The following is a 14,243-nucleotide window of genomic DNA, read 5'->3' on the forward strand; positions in this document are numbered from 1 at the left end:
CTCATTGAACTTATGGATTATCTTTACCTTCACCCCACACATATCGTGCATGTTCATTAATCTTAATTTGTGACGGCATTCAACACTAAAATTGCATACCATTTTACTGCATGTCGTACCTTTCTTTCATTTATTAATAATTTTTTAAGTTAAGTTCCTATTGTATACATATATGTAAAAAACTTATTGAAAGAATGAATAAATTTAATCGAATTGTAATCTAAAAAACTAGCTGCTGATCTCCGTTCACTTAAGTTATTATGTATGTTGTATTTGTAGCTGGGTGTGGGCATTAGATTTTGAGTGTGCAAAGGGTTGACTGACCGGTGCATTTTTATGGTTTGTGCGTATCTACCTCCCTTTCAAATATTCAATGCATGTTAGGATGATCCTATATCTAAAATTTATGTTTGCGAAATGTAAATATTTTGCTCGGGTGCAAAAGTGCGCAAGTCTAATTTGTTCTTCAATTTAATAATTATAAATTCAATGTACAACAGAATATATGTATTTAGGGTATAAAACATAAACATATGCATACGTATATTTCTGGTGCTTCATATAAAATGTATAAGTGATAAATTCAAATATTATTATGAATTCCAAGTTATTTCAAAATGTATGTTCTTTACAAAGATGTATATATATGTGTATGTTGTGAGGATACGAAGTCCTCGGCTTTGGTGTCCTCATACTCCCCCCTCACCTGCCGCAACGAGACTCACCGTCACCAGCCCAGTGCGTGTGATGCCATTCTATACTTTAAATGAAAAACTGGTGGATTTTCCTTAGGGTGTTCCCACCGTATATGGCGGATTAAAAAAAAAAGTGGTATATCATGCGCCTAGTTACAGAGTATATTTAACTGATTATGTAATTGTGGTTAGAGTTTACCGAGCTTTTAGTGGTTGATCCGATTTCCGGGTACTTCTTGAAATGAAATTTCTTCGTGTATGATTTGACACTGTCTCGGTTGGGCGTGTCCGTTACTACCGATTTCATCCGGATTGATGTAGAATCTTACAAATTAGTCTGTAATTCCGCAGTTGTCTCGGGGTGTGTGTTCGTTTAAGGCTGCCATAGGAAACTGCCTTCCCAGGTGTAATCTTGATCCATGTGCCGGTTCTCTGACGATCTGTAATTTATTTTCTGGAAATATTAGTACCTGATTCAGCTGTTGACTTGTACCTTGGTTCTCTCCATGTTGTCTCTCGGTCTCTTCGCTGACTCGTGTGGATATACCGCAAATGGCTACCTCGCTGTTCTCTCTCTGTTGTTGTACCTCGGGATTGTTGTTTGCTGTTCGATTTGACGATGTTGCCGCGGTTTGATCTTCACTAGCGTCATTCTTGTATCTCTGTTAATACTTTGCCTCCTGGATTCGTTGTTGTCGGCGGTGTCGGCATGGTGGTATGCTTTCAGCTCACTTAGTTGGGCTGTCCTCCTCCTTCCTCTGAAGACTTTGTCTAGCTCTACGATCACTGGTGACACAAAGTTCGTTACCCGGTGAGGTCCACCGTACCTGGGCGCTAGTTTGGCAGCAAAGTTATCCGCCGCTTTTGACAGCTGATGTTCCTTTAGCAGCACTAGTTTGCCTATAGCCGGTCGCCATTGCCATCGTCTTAAGTTGTAATACTTCGCTTGCTCCATAGATGCTGTCTCTTGCTTCCGTCGTACCATCTCGCATATAACTTTCATCTTCGTTGACTTCTCTCCTGGGTTCGCTAATTTCTCACCTGTACCAAATGTCTGCTCATCGTAAAGGCTGTTGGGAATTCTCGGTTCCCTCCCTTGTACTATGTATGCTGGACTGTAACTGGTAGATTCACATACACTTGTACTCAATGCCAGCGTTATCTCTGGTAACGACTCATCCCATGTCTTCTGCTCTTTTCCCGTAAATTGTGCTATCATCCTCTTGAGGTTCCTGTTTGCCCTCTCTGGCGGTTTCTCCTGCGGTGTGTACTGTGAGGACCAAATATAACACCATTAATTTGGCCCACACAAAACGACCATCACTGCGCCGATCTACTACGCTGACCACGATAGCGCCCCGAGAGTATACTGCGTTGACACAGCAAAGTTACGCAAACTTACCACGTCAACTGTACCAGAGTTACCCTCGTGCCGAAGCACGGAGCTGTGGTCGTGCCCAGAGCTACTTGTGGAGCGTCCCTTGAAGTTGTCGGTTCTACCATGCGGACAGGTCGATTCACAGGAGTGAGTCGTGGCCTCAAGTGGTGAATGTGTCGGTTATACCACCAAACACCTTGAGACCTCGTGAGCAACGGCACCACCACAGTGACGCGCCCCGCGAACAGGTGACATTCGCCAGCCAAACTACCACGCTGGTCACAATCGCAAACATACTACGTTGGCCATAGCATTACGCCAAACCACTACCCCGGCCACAATCGCATACACACTACGTCGGCCACAGCATTACGCCAGCCACTACGCTGACCGCGACCGCACCACGCTAACATATTACGTGGACCACATCACTACGCAAACAGACGACGTTGGCCACAGCATTGCGCCAACCCACTACGCTGACCGCAAGCGCCAACATACGACGCGGGCCACAACAGCGCCACGCAAGTACATTACGTTGGTCACCGCACTACGCTGGCCACAACAGCACTACGCACACATACTACGGTTACCACAGCAGAGTCGTGCAAATACACGACGTCAACCACACTAGGGTTGCGTACATACACGCCAACGCAAGGCGTCACCGAAACACGTTTTACACGCACTCAGGCAACGACCAGCCGTGCGTCCTAAAGGGACGTTCCTAGCGGGACACGCACGCCGACGCAGGGCGTCACAAAACACTTTCACACACACACAAGCAACGACCATCGAGGGGTCATAACGGGACTCGAGTACCGTTGGCCCACCACGCAGTATAGAGCAAGCATACAGTGAAACGAAAACAACAAATATTTCTTCTTTTGATTACGTAAAATTTTTCATTTTAATTATAGTGTACATACATATATAGAATTAGAGAAATAAAGTGAAATTATATGAAAACGATTTGCACGGTGTCCGAAATTTACAAATCTATTGTAAGCGAACCTTGGACACGGCGAGTATACCCCTAGCATTTATTGAAGAAGCGCCGGGACGGAAAAAAGCTTCGTTACAATTGGCGCCCGAGCAGGAACCCTGCAAATCGTTACCGCGTCAGAAGGAACATTCCTGACGAGAAACCTAACCACAAAATGGTCGACCAGATCGATACCACGTGGTTAGACACAATTTAAAAGGAGTAGCTGATATTCATCACACAGGAATTGGGTATTGAGCAGACAGGTACCACCCGAGAAATCCGAAAGCGCATAGCAGCACTGGCCTCAAAAGCAAATACGGACTCGGAAATCCACGAAACATTTTTATCCCTACAAGCCACCTAAAAGGAAACTACGCACATGAGCGACGTAAATGAGGTTAAGACACCGACTCCGTTGAACGGAGGAGGCACACCGAAGGTCGCCGTTACAACAGTAGAACAAACTCAATTCGCGTTTCCTCTCAGGAATACAGTACCCACACAACAGTACCTACCATCAGGAATAGCGGTACCACCCAACGGTACATCTCAGGCACCTCCCAGGAGTACAGTACCCACACCACAGCACGTAACATCAGAAATTACGGCATCATCAACCGGCACATCTCAACCCACGCAACCGTACTTACCAGCGGGAATGACGACACCAGCCATGAACTATACATGCCAGGTACCTCAAGAACCGACCGTGGTGCTCGCGCCCATCATCGACCAGGTAAGAAAGCGGTCCGTAAAGTATGAAGGTGGACGGGACCCGTTAGCGTTCATCGAACGGTTAGAGGAGTTAGCCGAAGTATACGCGCTAAACGTGGACCTCCTGCCAAAAACCATACCCAAGCTACTAGGGGGCGCCGCGCTACAATGGTACCGCCATAACAATGCGCACTGGGGAGAGTGGACAAGCTTCAAAAAGGATTTTTTACGTTTCTTCCTACCAGTCAGGTACTTCGAGCGGCTCGACGACTACATACGCCAACGAAGGCAGCACAACAAGGAGAGGTATAAGGGCCACGTACTAGGAATCCAGAGCTTGATGAGACATGCAGGGTACACCAGCGAACAGCGGCTGGAACGAGTCTTCCGTAACAGCCACCCCGATTACCAACTTTACATCCGTCGGAGGGACTTCACTAATCTCGCAGAGCTCCTGACACTTGCCGAAGAATACGAGAACATACGCCAGGACTATCGAAGATCATCAGGCGGACATCACCGCGAAGTTACGCGACACATCTCCAGTGACACAACCCGGGTGTCACCATCAAAACCTGCAACACAACCACCACCACCACCGAACCTAGCGAACTGCACGCCTCCAGGCAATCAGAGATACGACCCCAACGGCGTATGCAGGAGATGCGGCGAACAAGGATATGACACCAACAGGTGCCGAAACCCACAGAAAATTTGTTGCTGGGAATGTGACCGCAACGATACGAACCATCGAATGCTGCCGCCGACGTCAGGGAAACGTCAGAGGGCTCCACTAAGAAAAAGGCGCCGTGAGCCCAAGGGACCTAGCGCCGAAACGACAATAACGATACCCAAGGAACCGAGCGCTGAAACAGCAGTAACAATGTACCAAGAGCATGTTCGCCTCTACGCCGTAGCCAAGCTCGGCGCGGAATCAGCCGAGGCGGTCATCGACACAGGGGCATCAAGAAGTTTCGTCTCGAGCAGCTTAAGAGAACGTGTGGTGAACTCGGGAAGCGGAGAAATGGTGAGAGTGGCCATCAAAATAACGATGGCAAACGGGACTAGCACTACCATTTTCGACGCCATAAGGACTGAGGTACGCCTCTGAGAAGCGTCACTCCACACAGTTTTACACGTCATGCCTGGAGCGATCGACGACATCATACTGGGCCTAGATACGCTAGTAAGCATGGGAGCAACCATATCATGTGGAGAAGGCCACCTCGTGCTAACCATACCCTTTGCCCAGCACACACCGAATCCTGGAGCCGCGCCAGAAACTATTCAGAGAACAACACCAGCAAGAACGAATATTGCCAGGTACGACAGCCCTATGACTATTCCAAGTTCAATATCATCAAGAAAGGATATCGCCAGGTACGACAGCCCTGGGGCTATTAAAAGTACACCATCAGCCAGAACGGATATCGCCAGGTACGACAGCCCTGGGACTATTCAATATCCTCAAGAACGGATATCGCCAGGTACGACACCCCGGGGACTAATCAGAGTATAACACGAGCGAGAAAGGGTAACGCCGGGTACGACACCCCTGGAGCCCCATCTGGAACCATTCAGATTGTAACAGCACCGAGCAGTAGTAACTTCAAGCACGACGGCATTATGCAAAACAACGACGACGACATACAAGAAGAAGCGGAACGAGTGCGCGGTTTTCTGGCAAAGGAACTCCGAAAATTCGTGAGCATGAATGGAGGGACGACAATAGCCGAGCACAAGATTGTCCTGACGGACGAACGCCCCATCAAGCAACGTTACTTCCCACGCAACCCAGCCATGCAGACAATCATCAACAGCGAAGTTGACGAATTGCTCCAGAAAGGATGCATCGAGCCATCCTGTAGCCCACACAGCGCACCGATCGTACTGGCCAAGAAGAAAAACGGGAAGTGGAGGTTATGCTATCGGCAGCTCAACGCCCGATCCGTACCCGACGCATACCCCTTACCCAGAATACAACACATCCTGGACAAACTACGACGGGCGAATTACATCAGCAGCTTGGACTTGAAGAACGGCTACTGGCAAATACCACTGGAGCCCAAGAGCCGGCCCTACACAGCTTTCACAGTACCGGGACGCGGATTATTCCAGTGGCGCTTTATGCCTTTCGGCCTACACTCTGCACCCGCAACGTTTCAAAGAGCACTAGATCAGGTTATTGGGCCTGAAATGGAACCCCACGCCTTCGCATACATCGATGACATAATCGTCATAGGATCCACTGTGAAGGAGCACAATCGCAATCTGAGAGAAGTAATGCTACGACTACAGCGCGCCAACCTCAGAATAAATCCGGAGAAATGCGAATTTTTCAAGAAGGAAATCCGATACCTAGGACACCTAGTAAGCGACAAGGGAATTCACACCGACCCCGAGAAAGTCACAGCCATCAAAGACTTGAAGCCACCAACGAACATGAAAGAGGTACGCCAATATCTCGGTATAGCATCCTGGTACCGACGTTTCGTACCCGACTTCGCCAAGATCAGCCAACCACTCACAACCCTGCTGAAAAAGGGCAAACACTGGAAGTGGGGGCCGAACAACAGGAGGCCTTCGAGGTCTTAAAGCAAAAGCTCAATGAAGCACCGATACTTGCCTGCCCGGACTTCACCAAGACCTTCACCTTACAAATGGACACCAGCAGGAAACTCAACAAGGCGGAAACCAACTTCTCGTCCACCGAGAAGGAGTGCTTCGCGATAGTCTGGGGAATACGCAAGATGAGGCCATATTTTGAAGGATACCGATTCAAGGTAATCACGGACCATATGTCTCTAAAGTGGTTAAACTCCATCGAAAGCCCTTCAGGCCGTATAACACGATGGACCTTGGAGCTTCAACAACACACTTTCGAAATCGAGTACAGGAAAGAGAAGCTGAACCTGGTAGCGGACGCACTATCACGGCAGCCACTGGAGACCCTACGCCTAGCAACGACAACAGTGCCACAATACAAGTGGTGGCAGAAGCGCGTCGGCGAAGTACGCACTAACCCCGAGAAATTTTCTGACTATATGATACAAGATGGGCAACTGTACCACCATATTCCCTGCCGGTCACACGATGAGGAAACGGTCCCTTGGAAATTTTGTGTACCAACACCACTGCGACAACGAGTGTTAGAAGAAAACCACAACATCCCAAGCGCTGGACACATGGGCATCCGCCGGACGGTAGCACGGATTGCCAACCGGTAGTACTGGCCCGGGACATCAGTCGATATGTACGGCAGTGCGAGTCTTGCCAGAAATACAAGGAGGCACAGCAAAAACAAGCAGGAGAGATGCTCACACAGGTGGCCCAAGAACCATTCGCCCCGGTATGCGTCGATTTCGTCGGACCACTCCCACGATCCACACACGGGAACACTATGTTATTAGTATTTTTCGACCGCTTCAGCAAATGGGTGGAATTGGCCCCCATGAGGCGTGCGACAGCAAAGGGCTTTCGCCACGCGTTCAGAGAACGTATCCTAGCAAGATTTGGTGCTCCCAAGATACTGATATAGGACAACGGCGTTCAGTTCACCAGCACAATGTGGCAGCGTTACCTCAAGAAAATGGGGATACGACAACAATTCACGGCGCCCTACACACCGCAAGAAAACCCGACGGAACGGGCGAACAGAACGGTAAAGAGGATCATAGCGCAACTCACCAAATCACAACACAACAAATGGGACGACTTTCTCCCAGAGATTGAGCTGGCCATCAACACCAATGTAACCGCATCCACAGGGTACAGTCCAGCCTTCCTCGTACAAGGACGGGAGCCGCGATTACCAGGGGCATTGTTTGACGAGGTCAACCTGGGGACGGGCACAGCCACCACCACGGCAGAAGAAAAATCCGAGAGAATGCAAGAGGCATTCAGAATAGTGAGGCAGAACATGGAACGAGCAGCGGCAGACCAAGCACGGCATTACAATCTACGGCGGAGAAAATGGACCCCGAACGGCGAACTAGTGCTCGCAAAGGAACACCATCTCTCCAAGGCCGGGGAAAATTTCGCGGCAAAGTTGGCCCGCAAATATGACGGACCCTACCAAATCCTAGGATATGTATACCCAGTGATACTCAAAATGCGAAAACCCAACGGAGGAAAGGAAAAAACTGTCAACATCGCGGAAATAAAAGCATATCATACAGCAGAGATCATCGCGAGAAACCAAACAAATTCAGGGAGAACAATTTTTTATATTATTAATTAATATCAAGGACAATCAAGCGCCAGTCATTCCAACGCAAACCACCGAGGTGACAATATCATTTTCTTTTGCTACGAATTTTTTTCACAAACCAATAATCTACAATGCAGAGCTATAACGCTAGACTAACCAACAGCGTCAAGCATATGCGCCAGCTCTACGAGGAGGAGGACGCAAAACGCCCGTGGGCCGTATTGCTGGAAGGAGTTACAGCCGCCGACGTCAGCCACACGCGTGCAACTATACGCGCAAACAGGTACGCTGACGTCGTACACCGCATTACACCATTAAATACTACACGCGGCGACGTCAACAACACGCGTGGAAGTACACGCGCAAACAGGTACGCTGACGTCGCACGCATCATTAAACTACCACACATCACGCGCACCAATGACAACACCACGAACACCGAACCAGTCACGGCCAAGGTCCACAATAAGATCGGAGCATCGCCGATAACATTCACACTCGGTAGGATAGAAGTGAAGGCAGGGCAGTTGCCGACAGCCATCGAGTTCCCCTCCAATGAGGACACAGCTCCACCGGAAAAGCCACAGTCGCCGAAAATTATCGAGCTCTCCTCGGATGAGAACACAGCCCCACCGCCGAAAGACACGCCTAAAATAATATTCCCGGCAGGACCAGGCGGCAATCCCCTCTATACGACGGACCTCGACACTCTCAGAGAATCGAAATGGTTGACCGGTACCGTCATTGAGGCTTGGGAAAAGGGACTGGAAGAGCAACATGAGCAACAAAATACGACTATCAGCCCGTTCGTGATCTGGCAGCTGACCCAGAAGAATAACACGGAGGAAGACCAAAACACCAAAACAAAGGCTAAAGACGCAGATGGACCAATGCTGGACCGATTCGCGGAGATAGCAGGGGAGGTACGGGACAAACTCCGACGCATCGCCGAAGGCAGAACCTACTCCCGAACACGATTCGTGACAGAGAAATACCGGGTCACCATAATGAAAAGCAGGGCACGCATGCGACTACTGAATACCGGGGGCTCACTCTCCGAAGTGGTGGGGGAGTGTGAGGACCAAATATAACACCATTAATTTGGCCCACACAAAACGACCCACATCATATTCGATACAGCACTAACACAACAGTCAGTCACAAAAGGCTATAGCAACAGACCAACCAACAAGTTCAATACAGCATACATCGTATTCGATACAACACTAACACAACAGCCAGTCACAAAAGGCTATAGCAACAGACCAACCAACAAGTTCAATACAGCATTGACACAACAGCCAGTCACAAAAGGCTATAGCAGCAGACCAACCAACAAGTCTCACCAACACAACGGGCAAACACAACACTTTAATGCCAACACAACAAACTAACAAATCTCAGCAGCGTTACGAGCGTTCGCAACATCGAACAGCAACCATGGCAATGCAACAGTTTGAGCCAGCAATACCAAACAAAGCAATAAAAGGAGCAACACAACAGAACAGAAGTTAGTTAGCACGGAGCTGTGGCCGTGAACAGAGCTACCTGTGGAGCGTCCCTTGAAGTTGTCGGTTCTACCATGCGGACAGGTCGTGGCCTCAACTGGTGAATGTGTCGGTTATACCACCAAACACCGCTTGAGACTTCGCCAGCAACGGCACTACCACAGTAACGCGCACCCGAAAACAGGCAGCGTCCGCCCGCCTACGCCGACAGTAACAGCACCACAAACAGCGCTACGCAAGCATATACGTTGGCCGCAGCAACACTACGCAAACGTACAACGCTAGCCGCAACAGCATCATAGCAAATATATACGCTGGCCATAACTTTACGCCAATTTACTACGCTGGCCGCAACAGCACCATAGCTAATACACTCCGTTGGCATCAGTACTGCGCCGATCTACTACGCTGACCACGACAGCGCCCCGATAATATACTGCGTTGACACAGCAAAGTTACGCAAACCTACTACGTCAACTGTATCAGAGTTACCCTCGTGCCGAAGAACGGAGCTGTGGTCGTGACCAGAGCTACTTGTGGAGCGTCCCTTGAAGTTGTCGGTTCTACCATGCGGACAGATCGCTTCACAGGAGTGAGTCGTGGCCTCAAGTGGTGAATGTGTCGGTTATACCACCAAACACTGCTTGAGACCTCGTGAGCAACGGCACCACCACAGTGACGCGCCCCGCGAGCAGGTTACATTCGCCAGCCAAACTACCACGCTGGTCACAATCGCAAACACACTACGTCGGCCACAGCATTACGCCAGCCACTACGCTGACCGCGACCGCACCACGCTAACATATTACGTGGACCACATCACTACGCAAACATACGACGTTGGCCACAGCATTGCGCCAACCCACTACGCTGACCGCAAGCGCCAACATACGACGCGGGCCTCAACAGCGCTACGCAAGCACATTACGTTGGTCACCGCACCACGCTGGCCACAGCAGCACTACACACACTTACTAAGGTGACCACAGCAGAGTCACGACGTCAACCACACTAAGGTTGCGTACATACACGCCAACGCAAGGCGTCACTGAAACACGTTTTACACGCACTCAGGCAACGACCAGCCGGGCGTCCTAATGGGACGTTCCTAGCGGTACACGCGCGCATACGCAGGGCGTCACAAAACACATTCACACACACACAAGCAACGACAATCGAGGCGTCATAACGGGACTCGAGTACCGTTGGCCCACCACGCAGTATAGAGCAAGCATACAGTGAAACGAAAACAACAAATATTTCTTCTTTTGATTACGTAAAATTTTTCATTTTAATTATAGTGTACATACATATATAGAATTAGAGAAATAAAGTGAATTTATATGAAAACGGTTTGCACGGTGTCCCAAATTTACAAATCTATTGTAAGCGAACCTTGGACACGGCGAGTATACCCCTAGCACTTATTGAAGAAGCGCCGGGACGGAAAACAGCTTCGTTACAGAACGGTGCCGTTAATTGGTGTTTCACGCCAAGTTCCACTAAAAATCTTTTAAAACTTCTTCTGATAAACTGTGCTCCGTTTTCCGTAATAAATACTTTTGGAACGCCGAATCGTGCCAAGATCCTCTCTCGAAATCCTCTTATTAAACACTCTGTCGTTGCCTTTCTGATTGGTACTACCTCTACCCATTTTGAAAATTTGTCTAGGAAGACTAATGCCATCATGTTGCCATGCTTCGATCGTGGCATTGGACCAACAAAGTCTGCACAGACTGTTGCCCAATGCTCCTCTGAAATCTTCGTTAGCATTTTACCTGCGGCTGGCTGTTGACTCGGTTTGTATATTTGACATGTGTGACACTGCTGTACGTACTTCCTTATATCCCTGAACGTTCCTGGCCAGTAATAACGTGTTGTTGCTCTTGCTATCGATTTTCGGATGCCCATATGCCCTGCGCTCGGTGTATAGTGAATCTCCTCTAGCACTCTGCGTCTCTGTGGAGTCGGCACACATAGCTTCCATGGAACTGCATCTTCGCCATCCACCTGACTTCCTATGCGTCTGTACAACTTTCCATCCTCGGTAACGTACTCTGGGAATATCTCCGGAGCCTTTCTTACATCTTCCATCTTTGCTTTAAGCCACTTACACTCGGGTTTTCCGTCATCCATCGTCAAGGTACCCAACTTCTCGTCCATCAGTTGCTTGATATGCATCTGCCACAACGTTCAACTTTCCTTTTCGATAATGTATATCAAATGAGTATTGCTGTAGTTCCAGTGCCCATCTCGCAATACGACCAGTCGGACTCTCTATCGCATTCAACCATTTCAACGACAGATGATCTGTTATTACTCTAAACGTGTAACCTTCTACGTATGGCCTCATCTTTCGTATTGCCCAGACTATTGCCAAACACTCATTTTCTGTCGGTGAGTAGTTCACCTCTGCCTTTTTTAACCTGCGGCTTGCGTATGCTATTACTCGCTCTTCGTCGCGTGAACCTTGCGTAAGTACTGCACCAAGACAAAACCACTTGCATCCGTCTGTAAACTAAACTTCCTCGGTAAATCTGGACAAGCGAGTACCGGTGCCTGCGTCAGTGCTGCCTTAAGTGCTTCTAATGCTCATTGTTGCTCTTCAGACCACCTCCACTTACTACATTTCTTGAGCATCGATGTTAACGGGTGTGACACTTGTGAAATATACGGCACGAATCTTCTATACCATGACACAACTCCTAGAAACATCGTAAATCTCGTATATTCTTCGGTAGTTCCATTTCTTTGATTGCTGCTATCTTGTCTGGGTCGGCATGGATGCCTTCCTCGCTAACGACATGGCCTAGATATTTTAACCTTTTCTTAAAAAACTCACACTTTTCCGAGTTTATCCTCAGGTTCGCTCTATGCAGCCTTCGAAATACTTCTGTTAAATGTGCAATGTGCTCTTTCAATATTTTGTTGTAATGATAATATCGTCAAGATAAGCAAACGCGTATGGTTCCAATTCTGGTCCTATGACACGATCAAGTGCTCTCTAGAAAGATGCTGGGGCTGAGTGCAAGCCAAATGGCATTACCCTCCATTGGTATACTCCAAGCCCAGGTATTGTGAATGCGGTGTATTGCTTGCTTCCATAGGGATTTGGCAATATCCATTTTTCAAATCGAGGCTACTGATAAATCTCGCGCTTCTTAATTTGTCCAAAATATGTTGTATACGTGGTAAGGGTATGCGTCTGGTACTGATCTTGCGTTTAGTTGGCGGTAGTCTACGCAGAGTCTCCTTTTGCCATTCTTCTTCTTTGCCAGAACTATGGGTGCGCTGTGCGGGCGATGGTTCGATGCGACCTTTTTCCGTCAGCTCGTCGACTTCCTTTTTGATAATTTCTTGCATTTTGGGATTCTTCGGATAGTACCTTTGCTTAATTGGACGGTCGTCCCTCATAACTGTTTTGTGTGTGGCCACGTTGGATACTACTGACATCTTTGCAAATACCTGTAATTTTTGGATCAGAAATTTACTCACCGAATCTTCTGTCTTGCTAGAGTTAAAGAATTAATGTCAGCGGCTGAAGCATGATAAGCCTATTAGTGCGTAAATACATACGAACTTTAAACGTAGATTAGGAATAAAAAGAGTACTTAAATGTTTTTGAGAAGCATAAGAAGCGTAAATAAGCTTAAAATCTATAGCACTTGCGTTGTTCGCATATATACGGATATGCATACATACATGAAATTACATACATAAAAGTGCATATGTTCATAGACATGCAAAGCTTATTATAACTAATAGTAAAAGTAGGCAATTTAACGGCAGTTTCTGAAATGGTCACACACCGATACAAATAAATATTACAATCTAAATAATTAGTCGTATATGTTCAGACACATTTTTTTTTGCGGATAGAATAAAATTAAAATACAGTTCAATAAAATTAAGCTAAATATACAAAAGGAAAAAAATTTAAATAAACTATAATAAAATAAACTTTGATAAGATAATAAAGTTTAGAAATAATAATAATAAAAATGAAAGAAAAGAAGACCCAGTAAAATCAAACTAATTCTTCAAGAGAAAGCATAAACTACAATAAAATAAAATGAGATAAACTAAAAGTTAAAGGCAAACCAGCCTGGAAGCAGCGCCTTACTAACCAAATAGAAAATCTACGAGCACAACTCGGTCGAATCACTCAGTATATAGCTGGCAACAGAAGCTTGAAAATTGTGAAGTGGTTTGAAGAAGTTAAAGAAACTTATAGAATGCATTCAAGACACGTCCTACCTAATGAAACGGCAGAGAATCTGACAGTGTACCCCACTCATGGTTAACTGAGGTGCTAAAAGTGTATAAACTAGTCCTAAACATAATAACAATTCTTGAACATCTTTCAAATACATGGGAGATAACACTTAATCTAAAAACAAAAAATGGACTCCAAGGTATTTCCACGATACCCATTAGAAGAGGCATGCTACAAGGAGACAGCTTAAGTCCTCTTTGGTTCTGCCTCGCGCTTAATCCACTATCTACCTTGATTAATGATACCAAAAATGGATTTAACATAAAAGGAAGAGAAGGTGCATCGTATAAGGTGCACACCTCCTCTATATGGACGATATTAAGTTATACGCAGGGTCCGAGCGGCACATGAATGAGCTCCTTCAAATAACCGAAGATTTCTCACGAGATATTTGTATGACATTTGGGCTAGATAAAAGACTGAGTGTTCAGCGCGGAAATGTAGTAAAGCATAATTTTCCCTTAGGGAATAATG

The sequence above is a fragment of the Eurosta solidaginis genome, chromosome X, assembly GCF_040869045.1.
Source record: "Eurosta solidaginis isolate ZX-2024a chromosome X, ASM4086904v1, whole genome shotgun sequence".
Taxonomy (NCBI): domain Eukaryota; kingdom Metazoa; phylum Arthropoda; class Insecta; order Diptera; family Tephritidae; genus Eurosta; species Eurosta solidaginis.